At 46.2% G+C, this 20,367-nt stretch overlaps 1 protein-coding gene across 2 annotated transcripts in view; it reads right to left on the reverse strand.

Annotated features, from left to right (window-relative positions):
- Positions 1-17,011, reverse strand: part of TRAF3 (TNF receptor associated factor 3) — a 100,459-nt gene extending 83,448 nt beyond the window's left edge. Inside the window, exons 1-2 of one of the 2 annotated variants that reach the window (XM_079947300.1) lie at positions 16,870-17,011; positions 15,202-15,261 (exon numbers count right to left, since the gene is read on the reverse strand). The gene's annotated coding sequence lies outside the window, so the exon portion shown is untranslated. Of the gene's footprint in view, positions 1-15,201; positions 15,262-15,836; positions 16,189-16,869 lie in introns of those variants that run through there. The other variant, XM_079947299.1, reaches the window with a different exon arrangement.
- Between the last annotated feature and the right edge of the window lie 3,356 nt (positions 17,012-20,367).

Genomic DNA, 20,367 nt, shown 5'->3' on the forward strand with positions numbered 1-20,367 from the left:
GTACTCCAGGCTTGAAAAACACCTTCATTATCTTCTCCACGCTGTGGATCTCTCAGCAGCAAGGAATCAGGGATCAAGCTTCAAGAACGGTGCAGACTGTAACGGAGTTAGTTTGCTCTTGTAGCAAAAAGCATTAACACAAAGAATTTATTCACCCACCACTCTGGTGTTAAAGCAACAACTGACGCAGAACACACCACCTCTGGGACGGTGCCTTTAGGACACAGGTGGAGGAAAAATGTGGTTCTTCATGTCTTGTGGACAATTCTCATTATCCTTGGCCACTGGCCATGTCACCTTGGGCTGATGGGTAGTGTTCGGAATTAGCAAGGCGTCAGGAGCATTTTGAACCTGGCTTTTGGCCACTTGCGACTAAGTGAAGGTGCCTGGACGCCAGGATGGCACCTGACATCTCCACCATCTGGAGGTGCATGCCTGGAAATCCTTGGATCTGAACTGTTTTCATGGAATTCTACCTGTTATATTTCATCTGCACAACTGGAATGAATTTCTGGAACCAAAATGATTTTTTCTGAGCGGGAGCAGTCACACTTAAGAAAAAGAAGTCAGAATAAGCCAAAATATGCGTGGACCGTCCCTGGATCAAGGGACTTTTCTTATTTAAGTTCTCAATGCTCTTAAGTTAGCTGAAGGTGGTCATATGAACTAGTCAGATGTTTAACTGATGTTTATTTGGGGGAGGGGAATAAGACTTAAGAGCCATATTGCCCCAAAATGTAAAAACTAGACATTCCATTTTGGCATCTTTAACCTTGGTTTAGTACACCCCAGGTAGTTTGGTTGCTGACCTTGAGCCAGACATCCTGGAGAGTGAAATCAAATGGGCCTTAGAAAACACAGCTAATAACAAGGCCAGTGGAAGTGATGGTATTCCAGCTGAACTATTTAAAATTTAAAAAGATGATGCTGTTAAGGTGCTACACTCAATATGCCAGCAAGTTTGGAAAACTCAGCAGTGGCCAGAGGATTAGAGAAGATCAGTCTACATCCCAATCCCAAAGAAGGGCAGTGCCAAATAATGCTCCAACTACCGCACAATTGCACTCATTTCACACGCTAGCGAGGTTGTGCTTAAATTTCTACAAGGCAGGCTTAAGCAGTATGTGGACCGAGAACTCCCAGAAGTGCAAGCTGGATTTCGAAGGGGCAGAGGAAGCAGAGAACAAAATGCAAACATGTGCTGAATTATGAAGAAAGCTATAGAGTTCCAGAAAAACATCTACTTCTGCCTCAGTGACTACGCAAAAGCATCTGACTGTGTCGACCACAGCAAACTATGGCAAGTTCTTAGAGAAATGGGCATGCCTCACATGTCTCCTGAAAAATCTCTATTTGGGACAAGAAGCTACAGTTAGAACTGGACATGGAATAACTGATTGGTTCAAAATTGGGAAAGGAGTACAGCAAGGCTGTATATTGTCTCCCTGCTTATTTAACTTATATGCAGAATTCATCATGCGAAAGGTTGGATGGGATGAATCCCAAGACGGAATTAAGATTGCTGGAAGAAATATCAACAACCTCAGATATGCAGATGACACAACCTTGATGGCAAAAAGTGAGGAGGAATTAAAGAACCTTTTAAAGAGGGTGAAAGAAGAGAGCAAAATATGGTCTGAAGCTCAACATCAAAAGAACTAAGATCATGGCTACTGGGCCCATCACCTCCTGGCAAACAGAAGGGGAAGAAATGGAGGCAGTGAGAGATTTTACTTTCTTGGGCTCCATAATCACTGCCGATGGTGACAGCAGCCACGAAATTAAAAGACCCCTGCTTCTTGAGAGAAAAGCAATGACAAACCTAGACAGCATCTTAAAAAGCAGAGACATCACCTTGCCAACAAAGGTCCATATAGTTAAAGCTATGGTTTTCCCAGTAGTGATGTATGGAAGTGAGAGCTGGACCATAAAGAAGGCTGATCACCAAAGAATTGATGCTTTTGAATTATGGTGCTGGAGGAGACTCTTGAGAGTCCCATGGACTGCAAGAAGATCAAACCTCTCCATTCTTAAGGAAATCAGCCCTGAGTGTTCACTGGAAGGACAGATCGTGAAGCTGAGGCTCCAATACTTTGGCCACCTTATGAGAAGAGAAGACTCCCTGGAAAAGACCCTGATGTTGGGAAAGATTGAGGGCACAGGGAGAAGGGAATGACAGAGGCCGAGATGGTTGGACAGTGTTCTCAAAGCTACCAGCATGAGTTTGACCAAATTGCAGGAGGCAGGAGTGCCTGGCGTGCTCTGGTCCGACGAAGAGTCAGACACGACTAAATAACGAAACAAAAGCCTTGGTTTAAGGTGCCATTTTGGTACCTAGCTTATATATCTGAGTTTCTAATGCTACTTATGGGAGTTGGAGTCAATCTGCATCTGGAGAGCCACCAGTTCCTCATCCCTGAAGCTAGTTGTTCAGAAACACACACACATCTGCAATTTACATTGGGGTGGCGGAACTCCAATTAAAGCAAATGGGAGCTTTTTTCCTCATACAAATTGCAGGTGCCGGAGCTTGATTTGGACCAAGGCTCTGGCATGAGCAGGGGAGGGTGGATTAAAGCCACTCTACCTCCACCCACCATGGTTCCAATCCAGATCAGGGACTTGCTGTGTCTGCAGTTTTCAGGTCTGTTTGTTCCTCTTCTGCAATGTGATGAACAATCCAGGGCAGAAGAAGAGGGTGGGATCGAGGAAGAGAGGCCACATGGGCTGAACAAGAACTCTCTAAAACCTACCACCTTAAAGATTTAACGTATTTATTGAGAAATGCTCTTCTTGGTTCCTGCAGGAGCCAGTTCTGCAAAGTTTAGTGTTATTTTCCAAGAATTTTGTTGTTGTTGCAAAGTTCAATGGTGAAAACGTATGTTTGAGGAACGCGCTCCCTCCCTCCCAACACCGAATTGTCACTGGAGAGTAGAAGCAAGAGAAGCAACTGAATGACTTAATCAAAATCACAGTATGTATGAGTTTAAGAGGCCGATAGGAAGAAGCACCCTCTGGACTGGTCATTGATCTGGTTCAATTGCAGGGCATTTAAGCACCACCACATCCTTAAAGGTAAAGGTAAAGGTACCCCTGCCCATACGGGCCAGTCTTGACAGACTCTGGGGTTGTGCGCCCATCTCACTTAAGAGGCCAGGGGCCAGCGCTGTCCGGAGACACTTCCGGGTCACGTGGCCAGCGTGACATCGCTGCTCTGGCGAGCCAGAGCCGCACACGGAAACGCCGTTTACCTTCCCGCTGGTAAGCGGTCCCTATTTATCTACTTGCACCCGGAGGTGCTTTCGAACTGCTAGGTTGGCAGGCGCTGGGACCGAGCAGCGGGAGCGCACCCCGCCGCAGGGATTCGAACCGCCGACCTTTTGATCGGCAAGCCCTAGGCGCTGAGGCTTTAACCCACAGCGCCACCTGCGTCCCACATCCTTAACTTTCCTTTAAAAAGGGGGGGAAAGAAAAACTTCCGTGGTACCTGCTGATTTGCTTACAGAACCACAGCCTCTCTAGACTGCAGGAAAAGGTGTCTTCTTAAAAGAACTGGCTGAAGATGCTTGGCTGATCAGCTGCCCCCAATGATGTCAAGGAAACATCATTTACAAGCACATTGGAAAGCTATGCCCAAGTTAGGCAAATGGAAATATCTTGGGGATCAACAAGTGGCTGAACAACAGGAAGCAAACAGTAGAAAGAAGTACAAAGGGCAAACAAGCAATGAAATCCCCTCAAGGACCTGTATTAGGAGACTGGAAAAACTCCAGGAAGACCTATCTAAACTGAGAAAACAGGCAATGAACACATAAATAGCAGCCAAAATGAATAATGCGCACTAATACCCAAGCACCTGAGTCTGATACAATCTGAACTGGCCATAATTGCTGAGGAAAAGAATGTGGATTCGTGGTGTAACTGTATGTTACACACAGTTGTATGTTGCATATAGTAGCACGAGTGCAATGGGGCTGTCCTCCCTGCCCCGTATCTGCTCTTAGGGATCAGGAAAGCCCCCCAGAAGAGCATACAGGGGAAGGAGAGGTTTCATTCCATCTGACAATCAGAAATGCTTGACCTGACTGAATGGTCTTAATAGTGTAATGTTTAATTCAACACTAGGTTGGGAGTTACTAGAAGAGGCAATGTTCGAAATTAGCCAGGTGCCAGGCGCGTTTTGCACCTAGCTTTCAACCACTTGCGACCAAGTGAAGATTCCTGGTCGCCAGGTTGGCACCTGACATCTCCACCATCTGGGGATCATTGGATCTGGGCTGTTTTCACACTCTAAAACCCCATCCTGCAGAATTCTGTTATATTTTATCTGTACAATTGGGATGAATTTCTGGAACCAAACTGATTTTTCTGTGCAGCCTGAGAAGGAACAGTCACCATTAAGAAAAAGAGATCAGAACAGGCCAATACACATGGCCAAGGGACTTTTCTTCTTTAAGTTCTCAAAGCTCTTAACCTAGCTTCAAGGTGGTCATCTGAACTAGCCAGATGTTTGACTGAGAATCAATCAGTCAGTCCGTTATTTGAAAAATAAGGCTTTAGAGCCATCTTGCCCAAAAATGGCAACTAGACATTCTGTTTTGGCGACTGTAACCCTGGTTTAAGGAAGCCATTTGACACCTAGTTTATACATCTGAGTTTCTAAGACTGAGAAAGAGGGATTGGATAAAGGAACATAAGGCCTTCAACCAATCATGTTGAATTAAGCAGGCCTAGACCTTGTTGAATCTAAGCAGGCCTAGAAAGAGGTTGGGGCTCCTTTCAGGGACTTTCAAGTTTAGGAAAAATATACATTATACTCTTTATTTTAAAATAAATAGAGCCCACCACCCCACCAAAAAAAAGCCATAAAGGGCTATAAAGTAACTTAAAATGGGGTTCAGACAAATTCTTGAAGGGTAAAGCTATTGATGGTCACTAGGTGCATACTATCTAAAGTATTGGGAGGTGTTATGGCTCTGTATACCAGTTTCTGGCAACCACAAGTGGGGAGAGTGTTGTTGTGTTTGTGTCCTATGGGGGGGGGGTGTCCCATAGTCATCTGGTTGGCCATGGTGAGAATGGGATGTTGGACTATTCAAGCTTTTGACCTGATCCAAAAGAGTTATTCTTATGTACACCACTGAAGAACAATGGGTAAACCAAGGTTCGATGAACCCTAAACACTCTATTATATTTATTTAAAAAACCAACCTCTGTTGAGCTGATGCCTACTAAAAGGAATAAGGGAGGAACAAGGCTGCATGAGGAGCAGGTTCAATGGCCTTGGTACCAATACTGAGAAGGATTCACCCCGTGTCTCACGACCCTCCACTCTTTCAACAGAGGGGGTACCCATCCACCTACCTTCATTAGAACCTTTGTGATTTTTCTAAATTAAGAATGGTGTACAAATGAGCCTAATAAAGCAATTACATTCCTCCAGTCCAAATTAAATTTAAAAATATAGTCTTTTATCCCAATCTAGGTCATTAATAACCTTAATGCCATTAGGCTGGTCACATGAACAAACACAAATTTTAAAAAAGGAAATTCCCACCAACACCGCAGAGTCCAAATCCTGACATAATTTAGACTGACATCTGAACCATCCACCAAGTATGGTTTGTTTTTGTTTGTTTGTTTGCTTGTTTCTTTCTTACCTTCCTTCCCAAATCGTTCTCAGTGGTGGCTGGCGTCACACATTTCAGGTGGCATGCGCAGAGTCCTCCTCTGGCTGCACTGAATAGGCCCCAAGGAGCATTTTGGGCTCCATTATCACAGGTTATTGCCACCCACGTCTGCCTCTGCAGAATTACTTTCAGGGGGGGAAACAAAACCTGAAATTGCTTTTATCTCCTTTGCCAAACGCAAAACTCAGAAGGAAGGTCATATGAGTTGAAGAGTGCACACACTTTTTATACAGAGGTTCCCAGGTTCAGGTACCTCCTGGTTAAAAGGACCAGGTAACAGGTGATGGGGACGAATATCTGCCCGAGATCCTGGAAAAACCACTGCCAGCCAGACAACAACAGACTAAACTGACAAAAGTCTGACGTGGCACATGCCAAACTTTTTATTAAATTTATATGATCATCTATCGATTAAAATAATCTCTAGGCACGTTACAAAATCAAAACCATTGTATACACAAATTACAATAATGAAAATAACTGAAGTCTCACACCACCACAAGGCCTTCCTTGGTGTGGATGGAATAAAACAGCTTACGGCTCACCTTAGAGCCACACCAAGAGAACATCATTTTTAAATCATTTTTATTATTACTTATTTCTAGACCACTTCATATTTTAAAGAAATGAATCTCAAAGCGGTTTACAATATAGACATAAGATTTATTTAAAACCATGTTAAAATAACAAAGACTAAGGTTTGTTTTAAAATGAGATTTGGGGGGTGTACAGCCAATTCCCCATCAGCAGTTACAAGAAACACAGCCCAAAGATTTACAGACTGCAAGAGAATTAAGCCCCAGTAAATAATAATGATTTGTAGGATTAAGTCTTCATGAGAAACGCATGGGTAGCAAGGACAGTGCCAGAAGCACAGCTAGCAATTTCTCGTCTTAAGCTGTTGCTGGACTCCAGATCCCATCAGCCCCAGCCAGCATGGGCAACAGTCAGGGATGATGGGAGTTGTGGTCCTACTACATCTGGAAGACAACAGAGTCCTCATCCCATACCTAGGAAACAACAGAGCCTGGTAGGCATGATGGCTATGCTGAAAACACATAGAAATCTCACACAGCTTTGGGTTTCGTTCACAATACACACTTAAGGCACATAGCTTTCCACTATGTGCCCTGGGAACTGCAGTTTGGTAAGCATGCTGGGAACTGTAGCTCCCTGAGAGGTTAAGCTACGAAGCTTTAGGGAAGCTGTGGCTGTTAAAGTAGCACGAATATGCTCTAAATGTATTGCGCTCATGTGGTGTTGGTTGAGACTCAAATTTTGGTGGATCGTGCTAACCAAGTTCTAGGTAGGCTGCTAAGTTAAATAAAGGTGGAGTTTTCACCCGAAATAACTCACATTACTCAAAAAGATTGGACATACGTATGGCAAATACTTGAACTAAACTATGCCCCCACTTCTACAGGGACCCAAGAGAAATTCTGCCACTCTATATCAAAAGTAAATAGCCTTTCAACCCCTATTCTGAGTGCAATGAATCATTCTGAGAAGGTAGAAAGCCCTCATGCAGTAAGCTAACCAAAGTTTTTCACGGCCGGATGTGATCCATCAGGAAAAAAGAAGTGAGAGAAAAGTGGCTGAATTGCTTGCAACATACTTAAGCCTCTCAACAACTGCTTCCATCGTTTTAAGCAGCACCATGAAAACGGCATTGCAACTACTACCCATGTATAACCAAAGAAAGCAAGAAATCTACTAGTGAATCTCTGGCTGATTTGCAGCGCCCTCCTCTCTCTCCTTTTCTATCATGTCTATTGGGGAGATGTGCAATAAATCAACAAGGGTTTCCAATTATCAATTGTTGAATAACAGCAACACCGAAAAGGTGTTGTCGTCCCCCACCCCACACAAAAAAATAAAAATAAAAAAATAGGCTGCTGACACAAAGAAAGCTTTTGGGGAAAACCTGGAATGGATTTTTGTATGAAAGGATTGGGAGCTGTGATCTAGTGTTGAATGGGATCCAATTGGTGCCACTGTGCTCATGCAAGAACTTTAGACCCAGCAGATGTCTCTGCTAATGAGAATGAAGGGGTTTTGGGTGGGGGGTTTTTTGCCTATTTTCTGTTCCCTTGCAACACCCCACCACCACATCCCACTGTGTTCTGTAGGGTTCCCTGGCAGTCAAGACCTTTCTTGGGTGCAAAAACTGCTTCTCTTCATCTTTGATTCTCAAATGTGTCTGCTAGATCAAAAGCCCTTCCATTAAGTGCCCTTAACAAAGCCAAAGGCTCAGACACCAGGAAGCTTTAAAACTATTTAAAAATACCACTTTTACATTATTTTTTAAAGAAGACTCTATAGATAGATAGCAATGCATGTCTTCAGCAAGCCTTACATGAGGCACGCCCCAAGGGAGATTATATTTTAATGTCTCCTGGATTTTATGGCAGAACTCTGAAATATGCAACTCTATTAAATTCATGAAGCCAGAAAGTTTCAGCTGTTGCTCCACAAAGGATGTATTGCCACACAACGGAAGCCTCCTCTTTCGCCTTCAGCAGCTGTCAAACTCTTCCCTTCATCTAATTTCTCTCTCCCCTCACCGAGAAAGTCTCTGTCCTTTGAATACGTCTCTACATTGGCTCCCTCTTCCCTCCTGGATTAAGTTTAAAGCTTCTTTTATTTTGCTTTAGTGCCTTTGTAGTATCAGCTGTTAGCGTTTTCTTCTTCCTCGTTTTGGCATTATTCTCACTTCATCATATGAGAAAGATGCCTTAAGAGCAGAGGTGTGTGGAGTTTGTGGCCCTACAGATCAGCCTTTCTCAACCCTGGGTCGCCAAGCTCTTGTTGGACTACAACTCCCATCATTCCCTAGCTAGCAGGACCAGTGGTCAGGGATGATGGGTGTTGTAGTCCAACAACATCTGGGCTGCTCTAGATGTTGCTCAATGCCTGCTCCCATCAGCACAAGTCAGGGTTCATAGAAAATTGGGCTGGAAGAACCATGAGGGTCATCTAGCCAAACTCCTTGCAATGCAGGAATCTTTTGCCCAACATGAGGCTTGAACTCGCAACCCTGAGATTAATGGTGGGAGGGGGGGAATAACATCTGGAAGGCTTCAGGATTCCTATTCCCTGCCTTATATCATTGCTACACCCAGCTCAGTGTTTCCATCTCTGACAACATTTCCCCAGGGTCTTGAGAATGGATCGTTCCCAGTCTCACTGCCTGACCTTCTTTCCACTCCAGCACCACAGGTACTCATAAACCATGGTCCATGAAAACAAGACCAGACCAAGGAAGCACCCAGTATCACTAGCATTCAGCGTGACTTGAGGTCACACAATCTAGGTCTGCAATGCAGGCAGGCAGGCAATTGTGTGCAAAATTCCAGGGGTTCCAGGCACTTAACCTGGGGTTCACATTTCCATTTGGAAACGAGGCACAGCAGAGACTGGGGTGGTTTATTTACACATATAGTGGTACCTCGGATTAAGTACTTAATTCGTTCCGGAGGTCCGTTCTTAACCTGAAACACCACTTTAGCTAATGGGGCCTGCTGCTGCCGCCGCGCCGCCGGAGCACGATTTGTGTTCTCACCCTGAAGCAAAGTTCTTAACCCGAGGTACTATTTCTGGGTTAGCGGAGTCTGTAACCTGAAGCGTATGTAACCCAAGGTACCACTGTATATACAACCTGAGCCTACGGTGAAGCGGTTCACAGCATCAACACCCCAAGGGGTGTTGTTGTTTCTTCCACAACATCTGCCTTGGATTCAAAGATAAATCAACCATCATGCTCTGAACCTCATTCCAGCTTGCCGCCTTTACCAGTCTGAAACCACTTTTGTCCTCTAGAGCACATCACGGCCAACTCTAAAATTCTACTCCAAATTCTGCCTTTGTCTTCTATGAGCTGGAGGAGGTGCCCCCACCCACTTGACCTCGGGCACAGAGCCCCCTCACCTTGGCTTTCCTAATGGCTCATCAGCTTATTTTGTTCTTCTGATGGCCCATCACCACCTCAGGAAAAGGACCAAGCTTACATTTTAACATTTGCTGAATCCAGGAGTGTGTGCCACCCAGAAACTCTTAACATGGGGGAGTCTGAAATGCATGGCACAGGGGAGTTGGGCACCCACAAACTCACAATATATAGCTGCCTGTGACTGTGGAGAGAAAAGTATCTCCTTTATGGTACTCACAATAGCACACAATCAATGGTGCTTCAGGATCAACATATAATAACTATAATGCCCAGATTTTATCCCAAGCAACCACTGAGCAGGCACATCAGAACCTCTCTCGTATCGCCTAGTATAGGAACCCTGACTTGGTCTCTTTCTGAAAGCAAGTGTTTCTTGGGTAGGTCTAATGACACAACACTGGGAACTTCAATGCTTCCTTTGCCACTACATATTCAGAGTTACACCATGGATTCAAGTAAGGCAGGAAACATGGAGTTTTTTGGTGGAGGGTTAGTATTCAAATATGGGTTTTCTCAATTTTGTAAGGTATTACCATTTTACTGGTTAATGCCATTGTTAGCCACAGAACGAAGACTTATAACTGGTGGGTGATTTGAGTCTCTTGTTATTCCTGGCGGAAGGTCTGGTTTTCAAAGTGATAATAAGTTTATGTATTGGAATGGAGGTTGCCCTTCTGAAGATCTTGAAGGAAAGGGTTCCTTGTGTGTAAAGTAAACTAACCATGACACTAGAAAGATGGATGACTACCTTTCACCATCATCAGAACTGGGTATAAACCATATTTAACAGAGTAACACAGAAAAATAGTTTCAACAAGATCAATGTCTGCTGGTATTTTGAAAGTTATTAATCCAGACACATTAATTTCAGAAGCTGGCTCCTTTCATCAAATCTTATTCAGAGAAGAACTGGTGCATCTACGCAGCCTGTATGATGACGACAGCAGTCAGCGGGAGTTCCAAGTGATAGAGCCAGGATCAGGAGCATGTAACCCTGCAGTTCTTGTAGGACCACAGCTCCCCAATCCCTAACCACTAGTCATGCTGGCTGGAGCTGATGAGAGTTAGAGACCCAAAACACCTGGAGAACCACAGGTTTCTCACTGCTGTCAGCACTGGGAATCTAGAAAAGCAGGCAAGCTTTACTTCGCAATGTATTTATTAATTGCATTTGAAGCAGCTGTTTCAAGTATAGCATCAAAACTAGTGTGGTACAACGGCTAGAGTTTTGAGCTTGAAAATAGGAAACCCATGTTGAAATTCCTGCTCCATGAAACCTTGAACAAGTTGCTGTCTCTGTCTCTCTTTTTCCCTCCAACCACAGTGGTGAGTTGCGGATCCAAGTTTCCTGGAGGAACAGCTGATACAAAAATCAAAATAAATAAATCAAAATAAATGTCACCTGGAGTTACCAGTGGCTTCCAGCAACAGCTCCAAATCAATGGACCTGTGTTCATTCACATTCTCTCCCCAACCTCAGTCTTAAGGGTTGATCTCCCAGCCAAAATTCCACTTCCTCCAAGAAGGCTCTGGGATGAGTAGTTAACTCTGCAGTATGGAGATAAATCAGCTGACTGCAAGCATCTGCAAAGATTGTGGAGGTACTTCTGCTTCTTCTTATAAGGGAAGCCCCCTGGAAGATATTGCTGGTCATCTTCAAGAACTTCATGGTGGGACCTGCAGGCTTTCTTCCTCCACCAGTTTAAAAAGTGCATGAAAGGACACAGGGCGAGATACATAGGTTTGGTGACAGAAAGCAAGGCCATCTCAATAGTGGTTTGTAGGCTGGGTAGTTCCTTCCTAAGCGAGATTCAGAGCACTTCCTCACCAGTGTGTTGTATGGGCAACATTTTTTAATAAAAAAAACTTCTATCTTTGTAGGGAGTTTGGAACGAATTATGGATAACTGATTGTTCCTACTTTTTTCAACCCTAGCTTCAAATACATTGGGATGAGGGAGTTTAAAATTAATACAAATTAACTCTCCGTTTTTAAAAGGCTGTACAGGGATCTAAAATTATGCTCTTGAATAAATGGTAGGTACCTGCGTTTCAGGGTTTGTTTTCAAAAACGAATCCACAAGGACCCAATGAAAGTTTCATGCTGGCATTTCTCTCGCGCCTGCCATGCGGCATTTACACAAAGTCTCTTTGAATACGTGCAATACTTTCCGCTAGTGGGGTGGAGCTATAAACTCAAGGTACAGTCCTGGTTGTACCCTAAACATTGATTGTTTTTGCTGCAGCAACATTTTAACTTTCGTTTAAGGAAAGACAGCAACACTTCTGTGCTTTCCTACCAAATCCAGCCATATGGAGTAGAGTCTGCAGTAAGATCCAGAATTAGCTCTGAGCATCCTTAGGAGATTCTTTCGAAAGCAAGGAAGGACCACTCCAGAATTCTACACACAATATAAATTGCTAGCTAGAACGGCTCTGTCAAACAAGGCTGACACTATTACTCCCTTCTACAATTCCAAGAGGCATAAAACAGTAAATCCCAGAAGAAAAGGCACTGGCATGAAATTATTACTGAAACAATACTACCATATATGTGCATGCAGATAAAACCACACACCTTAAAAGGCTACCAATGAATTTACCATGACGGGAGTCAAATCAGATATAACTATTCTAATGTTGGGGGGGGGCAGTCAGAACCCCCAGACTGAAGTACTTTAGGGTTTCCCGTAATGAAGAAATCCTTATTTTAAAAAATAAACCACTTGGCTGCAAAAGAAAACTTTGTACCCATTTTATAGGTGCATTTCAGAGAACCAAACCTCCCATTGACCACTGCTACCCAATGGGCTAGCTCAAGCTTATTTCACCACCACTGGAGAAGGGGAAGCAAGGTCACACTCTGGCACTTGCTAAATGACCACATCCATAAAATTCCAGCTGACTGCACAGATCAGGACCGCATGCATTCTATTTTGTACATTACCCTTTTTATTTTATACATGCACAGGTCCTATTTTATGCCCACATGTGGGTGTCTACTGCACCTGGAGGTGGAACAGGTGTGCGCGCTGGGGAAGGCAGAAAGCCTTCTGCTTGTGGGGAAGTCCATGCAGACTGACCCAATGGCTACAGCCACAGACAGTGAGGACAACAATCTCACTTTCCACTGGCTAAGAAATCGACGAGGCTAAAAGAAGCCTGTTGAAAAGAGCGTGGAGAGCGCCACTGAGTCAAGACACTGAGTCACGAAAGGTCATGTCAAAACATTTCAGGAGGCAATTTGCAAGCAGCCGGCTTTGCAACTCTAGTTTTGTTGTTGTTGTCGTCTGCTGCTGCTTATGTAGACTTGCATTGATTTTAAGAATAACTGGGATCCAAGCCTATATTATTATTACTATTATTATTTAAAGAAACCCATAAAGGGAAAACAAAACTTAAGAGCACATTGTGCTATTTAATTCCAGCGTGAATATTCCAACCACTCCACTGCATCATCCCCTTTCCTTTAACCTACAGCCTCTTTTCCATCTCACCTCGTCTGTATGCATTGCGATGTAAAAGTCACTTGAGGGCACGGAAATAATTCGCATGCATTCAGGCATTCTGAAATGCATCCTCAGCACAGAACCCCTGTTTCCTTTAACAAATCCCTGCCGGTTTCGGAATTTTCATTGATGCTCTTCTCTACAAATTCATCCCTGGTCATTGAAGGATACAGCTCTCAATGGCTACTACTCACAATGGGTATATACTTCCTCCAGATCAGAGGAAGCATGCATCTGATTGCCCGTTGCTGGGAAACAACAACGGAAGAGAATTAAGGTCTCCATGTCCTGCTTGCGAAGCTTTTCAGAAGCATCTTCTTGTCTTGACCAGTTGTGTAAAAAAGGGATGCTGCACTGGATAGGCCTTCGGCTGGATCCAGCCCAGTTCTTAGGTGTCTTACTACACACTGACAATTACTACAGAATTCCTTGCTTTTAACCCCGTGATGTGTTTCATACCCACTGATGACTAGATGGCAATAACATACACATTAATTCAACTGAAATGTCTCGTGTACGGCAATCCCAAATCGTCTGCCTATTTCACTTCCAGAATGTCTGTGTCCAGCTGTCACAAAAGTTCAGCCTTCCTTACTGCTGTATTCCAGGAAAGCTCTGGATGTCAGTATCCTTCCTCACCCACATGCTGGATTGGCTCCTTTGCCACCATAGGCAGAACATGTTAAATGTTCAGTGCTACTGAACCAAAAAGCATTTCACTAACATACCATACAACAACAATGAACGCAGCTTGCATTTAGAAGCATGTGCAAAATCCTAACTACGAAGATAACTTTAGCTGCCTAACCTCAAGTAAGATCACTGTTTCCATTATTAACCAGGTATTCTCAGGGGCTTCCCAACAAGACCAAGAAACCACACATTCAGACACGAAAGTGATTTTGCCTCGTACGCTTAATGTCTTTCCTATAAACACTTTAAACTAAATGCACACATGCTATATTCACAATCCAGAAAATCCAGAAAATGTAACTTTGAAAAACTGCCTTCTCTTATTTTAAAGAGCTAATTATATGCCAATTCAAAACCATAAGCTGGACCTTAGTGATTCAACGAGATTGTGGGGTGGGGAGGGAGGAAGGCATCTGTAGATGAAAATGTGTTCATAGGTTGCAATTCAGCTATCGTACACCCCCAGTAAGTATCTGAAATAAGCATTTTGCACTAAACAGCCAGGGTCAGAATCCATGTTGAAAGCCATTCGTAGTACTGCAATTCAACAGCATATGCTAGAATAGAAGCTACACCCCTTTATGGACCGTACTTTAGGATTACAATACCACTGGTGCAATCCTAGCCTCAAAGACGTCAACAGAAATTCAGTCACCTAGGTCAGTAACAGGCAAAATAGAGCCCAAATGCATCCCTTAAAAGTAGTATAACACGCAATGCTTTTCTGTAAATTCATTGATCACAATGCACAACGTTCAGCCATCGCCAAGAGACTGACAGCTCTTCTTCCCTCCTCACCCTTACATACACACACAAATACGCAAGCATTCAATCTCCTTAAAAAAAAAACAAAAAACCCCGATGATGCGTTGCGGATCCTTCCCATTCTGCTACTGGGAAATGGTAAGAGCAAAGAGGCTTAACTACAGCTGGAAGCAAGGGCTCCTGCAACTGGAAGCCCATACAAATCCTCTATCGGCAATACCCTGGTACAACACTATGGAGACATGACCAGAATGCTAAGCGAACTACGATTTTCCAAGTTTAATCATACCTCCAAGCATTATCTAAATATACATCTCTCTGACTGATCAGTTACTGGCTTTTCCTTCCTGCCTTACTGGGGGGGGGGGGGGGGGGCAAAAACATAGCAGTTACTGCTTCTAACAAAAGATTTCATCTGCAGAGGAATGACTCAGGATAAAACTTTTAAAAACCCCATTCCCTTTCATTACACTACGACATGACGTAATCATACACAAGTTAACATTCCCCACATGTTAGAACCATGCGCATCTAAAAAGCACCGTGAGTTGCAAACGGCAAACCAATTCATAATGTGTAAAGGCCATAATAGATACCTTTCTTTCTGTGTCCTTTACAGAAGAGCTCCTTCTTCCGCACTGGCTACAAGGCTATTCCTATGAAAGAGCACACAGACACACACACAAGGGGGTTTTTTTTCCAACAGGAGAGGATGCACGCACCCATATTACAGATAATTTATCCTGTATCTTGTCCTAGAGCTCTCCCTCCACTTGCAACTGCAATGTTCCCTTATCCTGCATGGCTGCTACCACTGATTGAAATTCAACATGCAACCTACTGCAAGCATCAGTGCAGTCACCATGAAGCAACCAAGCCAAGAAATAAAAAGGTTTAGCCTGTGGGAACATGCAGAGTGGATACAACAGGAGTTTGCCACAAGTGAATTAAAAAAACAACCCCATCCCAATAAAAGGTTTGCAAGGCAAGACACTTCCCCTTTAAATACCTACGGCCCGCCCACACGGACTGCATATGGAGGGAGTCAGAAATTAAGAGAGCACTCTGCATTCAAACAGCACATCAAATGCATGCAGAGACACCTTTAAGGCACAGCAATGGGAGAGGAAGAGGAGCGGGGGGGGGGTCGAAGCATGCTTCCTTCACCAGCAACCCACATATACACATAAACCATTCTGAATTTATTAATTTATTAAAAAAAAAGACTTACTGGTCTGATCCACTTTCCAACACCGAGACGTTAAGGTGTTATTTTCCCCGGCCTTCTAAAGTAGTCTCTCTCAAAGAGCAATAATGCACACCCAGGCGCGCGCGCCCCCGTCTCTAAAGCAAGCACCGGGGCAGGCTGAAGCGGCGGGGTGGGGTGGGGGGCGAGCAGCAATAGCAGCAAACAACTGGAAGGATGAACTTGGGAGATCTGGAGATCTGAGCAAAGCCAGTGGCTCAGAAGCAAGCATTTGCTCCTGGCGTCGAGAGCAAGAGCAGCAGCAGCAGCAGCAGCAGCAGCGAGCGAATGGAATCTACCTCTGAGCCCCAGAAGCCTGTTCCCTGGCAGTCAAAGCATGGAGAGCGAATGGGACTGAGCACCCGGGTCCCTGCATAGTCCCCGGGGGCAGACCCCCTTCGCGGGCAGCTGCTCGAGTAGAATGAGGGGGTGGGTTGGGGGGGCGCCGGAGAGGGAGAGCGAAGCAACAGCCGCGAAGCGGGAGAGGGGGGCGGGCAAGCGGGCGTCCCCTCGCGCGCCCTCAGGCAGCCCCGACGGCTCCTCGCGCGCTCCTGCCCGCCGCGGCGCAGCCCAGCCTGCCGACCTTCCTCGGCTCTCGCCCTGCCAGCCCCTCGCAGCAGCAGCAGCAGCAGCAGCTCCAGCCCAGGAGCCGAGGCGGCGCCACCATGAAGGCTGCCCGGCCACCCAGCCGCCCCTCTCCTCCTCCTCCTCCTCCTCCCTCACGCCCCCTTCCCTTTTCCCCGCGGAGGCTCCGGAAAGGACCTCCGGCATCCACCACCTCCTTCCCCTCACAGCCTGCGCGCAAATGCAGCAGCAGCGGCGGCGGCGGGAGCAGCCAGCAGACCAGAGGCGCCCCCCGCCCGCCACACACACACAACACACACGCACCCCTGCGCGCGCACACACACACACAAACACACACACACACCCCGCCTCCTCAGCCGGAGGGGACCCCACTCGCCTCCTCTCCCCGGATTCTGCCTGCGCCTCGAGGGGCGCAACAGCCCGGCTGCCCTACCTGCTTCCTTCTCTCCTCTCCCTGCGCGAGGAAGGGAAGGGAAGGGGAAACGGAGGAGAAAAGAGCCGTCGCTACCAGCGCCGCCGCCGCCGCCGCCTCCTGCTGCACCAGCAGCAGCCCCGCCAAACGCAGCAGCAGCCGCCGCCGCCGCCTCGCTCCGGCTGCCTGGAAAGTCCCTGGTGCGCTGCCCCGGCTCTCTTTCTCTCCCTCACCCCGCCCCGCACTTCCTCTCCCGCCCTCCCGAAGCCCAGGCTGGAAATCCCCGGCACGCCGCGTTCCCTTCCCCTCTCTCTCTCTCTCTCTCTCTCTCTCTCTCGCCCTGCCCGGCTGCTCGCTACGGCGCAAGCACAAGCGCCAGACAGCAGGCGCGGCAAGCAGCTCGCCGTCGCAAGCCAGGCGGGGAGGGACTCCGGCAGGCGCGCGCCAGCCCCTTTTCTGGGCGGCCGGCGCAGCGGACTGGCTGCCTGCCCTGCCAAGCAAAGAGAGAAGCAGCGGGGGGTGGGGGCGGGGGTGGGAGGGGCGAGCCGCTCTTCCCGGAGGGATTTCATTCAATCCGTCTCGCACGATCCGGCCCGCCTTTCTCTTGCAGCAAGCGCGCGGGTAGGCATCGGGAGAGGGTGCCCCCCACCCAGCCAGCAGTAGGCCAGGAATGGCTTCAGGGGCTGCGCTTTTTCCTCTATTGCACACACACACACACACACACACACCCCACCGGGATTTATAAGCCTGCTGCTGTGGAAAGCCGATGGCGAGCGTGGCATCTCTGAGCATGTGCTGAGCGCTGCGCCCTCCTTGCACTGGGGACCCGGTTCCTTGCAGGCCTGGTGGTTTCCAGCGCTACCCAGTCGTTGCTCATCCACTGTGTTGCTCTTGCACGTTGGTCTTCCGGTCCTTAAGGTAAACGGGGAACTGCTTTCCGCAGTTTGGGAGGTATTTTTGTGTGTGTGTGTGCATCCTGCTGCATTCCATTCGCACTAGTGGGTGTGACCCACTAGGCAAGGAGGCGAAGAAGGGACAATTCTGAGCATGCTCCTTTTTTTAAAAAAAACAAAAACACAACAACACACGTACACGTACAAAACCACAACTCTTCAATTTGGACTAAAGTGCTTTTTAATTTACTAAGCCCCACTGCACATTGTGGAACCTGTTCTGAACAAGCAGACATAGGTGTGTGCTGTAAACGATTAAATAGGCATAACCGTGCCGGTGAGTTGTTCAATTGTTCCAAAGTGAAAAGACATCATTAGTTTTGGGGTGATGTGATCATGATTCATAAGAGGCACCCACTTAGAAGTCCCTTCATTCTCACCCAGAAAGGGCATGCCTCTTCCAAGACGACACTTGCCATTTGCAGTTTGTATCAAAAATAGTTTTCCACCAGTTACTAATCTAGCCCAACCTTCGCCAACCGGGTGCCCTCCAGATGTTTAAGACCACCACAGCCATGGTGATGGAAGTTGTGGTCCAAAACATCTGGCAGAGATACCAGGTTGGCAAAGGCTGGGCTAGCCAATGTTTCATCACTCCTTATTTTCCAGTCGAGTTATGTGGAAGCAAGGCAGTTGTTACTCAATGGCACACAATATGTTTCAGAACTGAGCACTGTAATTTGGGTTCTGGGTCTCAGGTGGTGTAGTCAGCCTAAGCAACAACCCAAAATGTCACACTTATGGCTGGGCTAAAATCACACTCACACAAGATCCCACCCCCAAATATTGTCCTCTTGCAAAAACTGGGCCAATCTGCTGCTGCTTTCAAGACAATGGCAGAATTTCTCTTGATTTTTTTTAGGAGGGGACCTGGTTTACCGGGTCTCAGCAGGAACTGTGGCTTGCAGGAAGTAGCAGAGAGTGCCTTGCACCACTTCCTCCTGGCGACACTTCCCAGAATGCCTTGGCCAGCGTTGGCCCAAGACATATTGGCACCCGAGGTGAACCACAAAATGGCGCCCTCTCCCCACCAGAGAAGAAAGGGTGAGTTAAGATCTACATCAGGGACAAGGGAGGAATAAGTATCTGATTGGGATCTGCGAATCCGCCCCTCAGCCTGAGGCAGTCACTTCACCTTGCCTCATAGATGTGCCGGCCCCAACTTTGGGAACAACAGGATTCTGGAAACTTTGGCCAACCAGAAGCTGAGCCAAGAGCCTTGTGCCCTCTGCAATGAACTTTTTTTTTAAAAAAGGGTTAAAGTGAAGGGGCACAGAAAACCCTTGGCCACCATGTGATATTAAGTTCAGTAAGCAACAGTCCCCTTCTGAACACTTTGAAGAAATTCCTTTCTCTACCCCCAACCCCTTTTCTGTAGAGAGTTTTGTTTAGTTCCCCACCCACCCAACAAATGGTTGAAAAATATATTTTTGCTGCAGTTCACTACATGACAGTGACGGCAGGGACTACTGATTAAGTACACGTTCGTTCGCAATGTCTCTCTCTAATATTTTTCTTACAACGTGTAACTTTGTGATCGGTTGGGTTGCAAAAGTACAACAAGCTTATGCGCATTGTTGGGCTTGCATCCCACACATCTCATGTTTTGTGTTGTGTTGTGTTGTGCTGTGTAGGATGCTCTGCCAGTAGTGTGTTGTACCCTCCAGAGATGCAGGTGAAAGGTAAGGAAGGAGGCAGAGACCAAGCCTGTGAATACATTATTATTATTATTATTATTATTATTATTATTATTATTTATTTATCAGCTGTCTTCTAAACCACCCTCTTGAAAGTGATTAACACACAAGGTGATTAGAAACAGTGAAAAACATAGGAGCAACAGATGCATTTAAAATATGACTAACGAGTGGACCCACATAAAGACCCGTTCATCCAACGGGGGAGGCTGTCAGAACGAAAATGTCCTGAATTGTTTCCAGAAAACGCTGCTGGTGGTTGCCTGTCAAATCTTGACAGGAATGCTGTTCCACAAAATGGGGGTCGCCACATTAAAAGCCCTGCACGGAATTACTGCGGAACGCACTTCTGAGATCTTTGGATCTTGCAGGGGAATCTCTCCCTCAGACCACAGCAATCTACTGGGTATATAAGGAGGAAAGTCGATCTCTCAAGAAACCTGTCCCTGAGCTGTACAGGGCATCATATTATAGGGCCAACAACTGGAACCTGGCCTGGTTTCAGATTGGTAGCTGGTGCAAATCCTGAAAGCAAGGTGTCATCTGCTGGTGGCAGTTTGCCCCCAGAGGCAGCCAAGCCACCATGTTCTGCACCAGAGGTATCCTGTAGGGTTTTTTGTGTGAAATATGTGGTTTGATGCATTCCCCCCTCCCCCCACACACACACCAGCTAGCTTCGGTCCAGACTGTAGCCTTATTCAATCCAAATTTGGACTGAATAATTTGCAAATTTGTGCAAATTTGCAACACCAAATTTATCTTCCATGGCGGGAGGCGCACGTCCTATGTGTCCTCTGTGCACACGCACAGATCATAGAATCTTAGCACTGTAGAGTTGGAAGGGACCCCTGGGGGCATCTAGTCCAACC

Source organism: Podarcis cretensis (assembly GCF_951804945.1).
Source record: "Podarcis cretensis genome assembly, chromosome: 1".
NCBI classification, from domain to species: domain Eukaryota; kingdom Metazoa; phylum Chordata; class Lepidosauria; order Squamata; family Lacertidae; genus Podarcis; species Podarcis cretensis.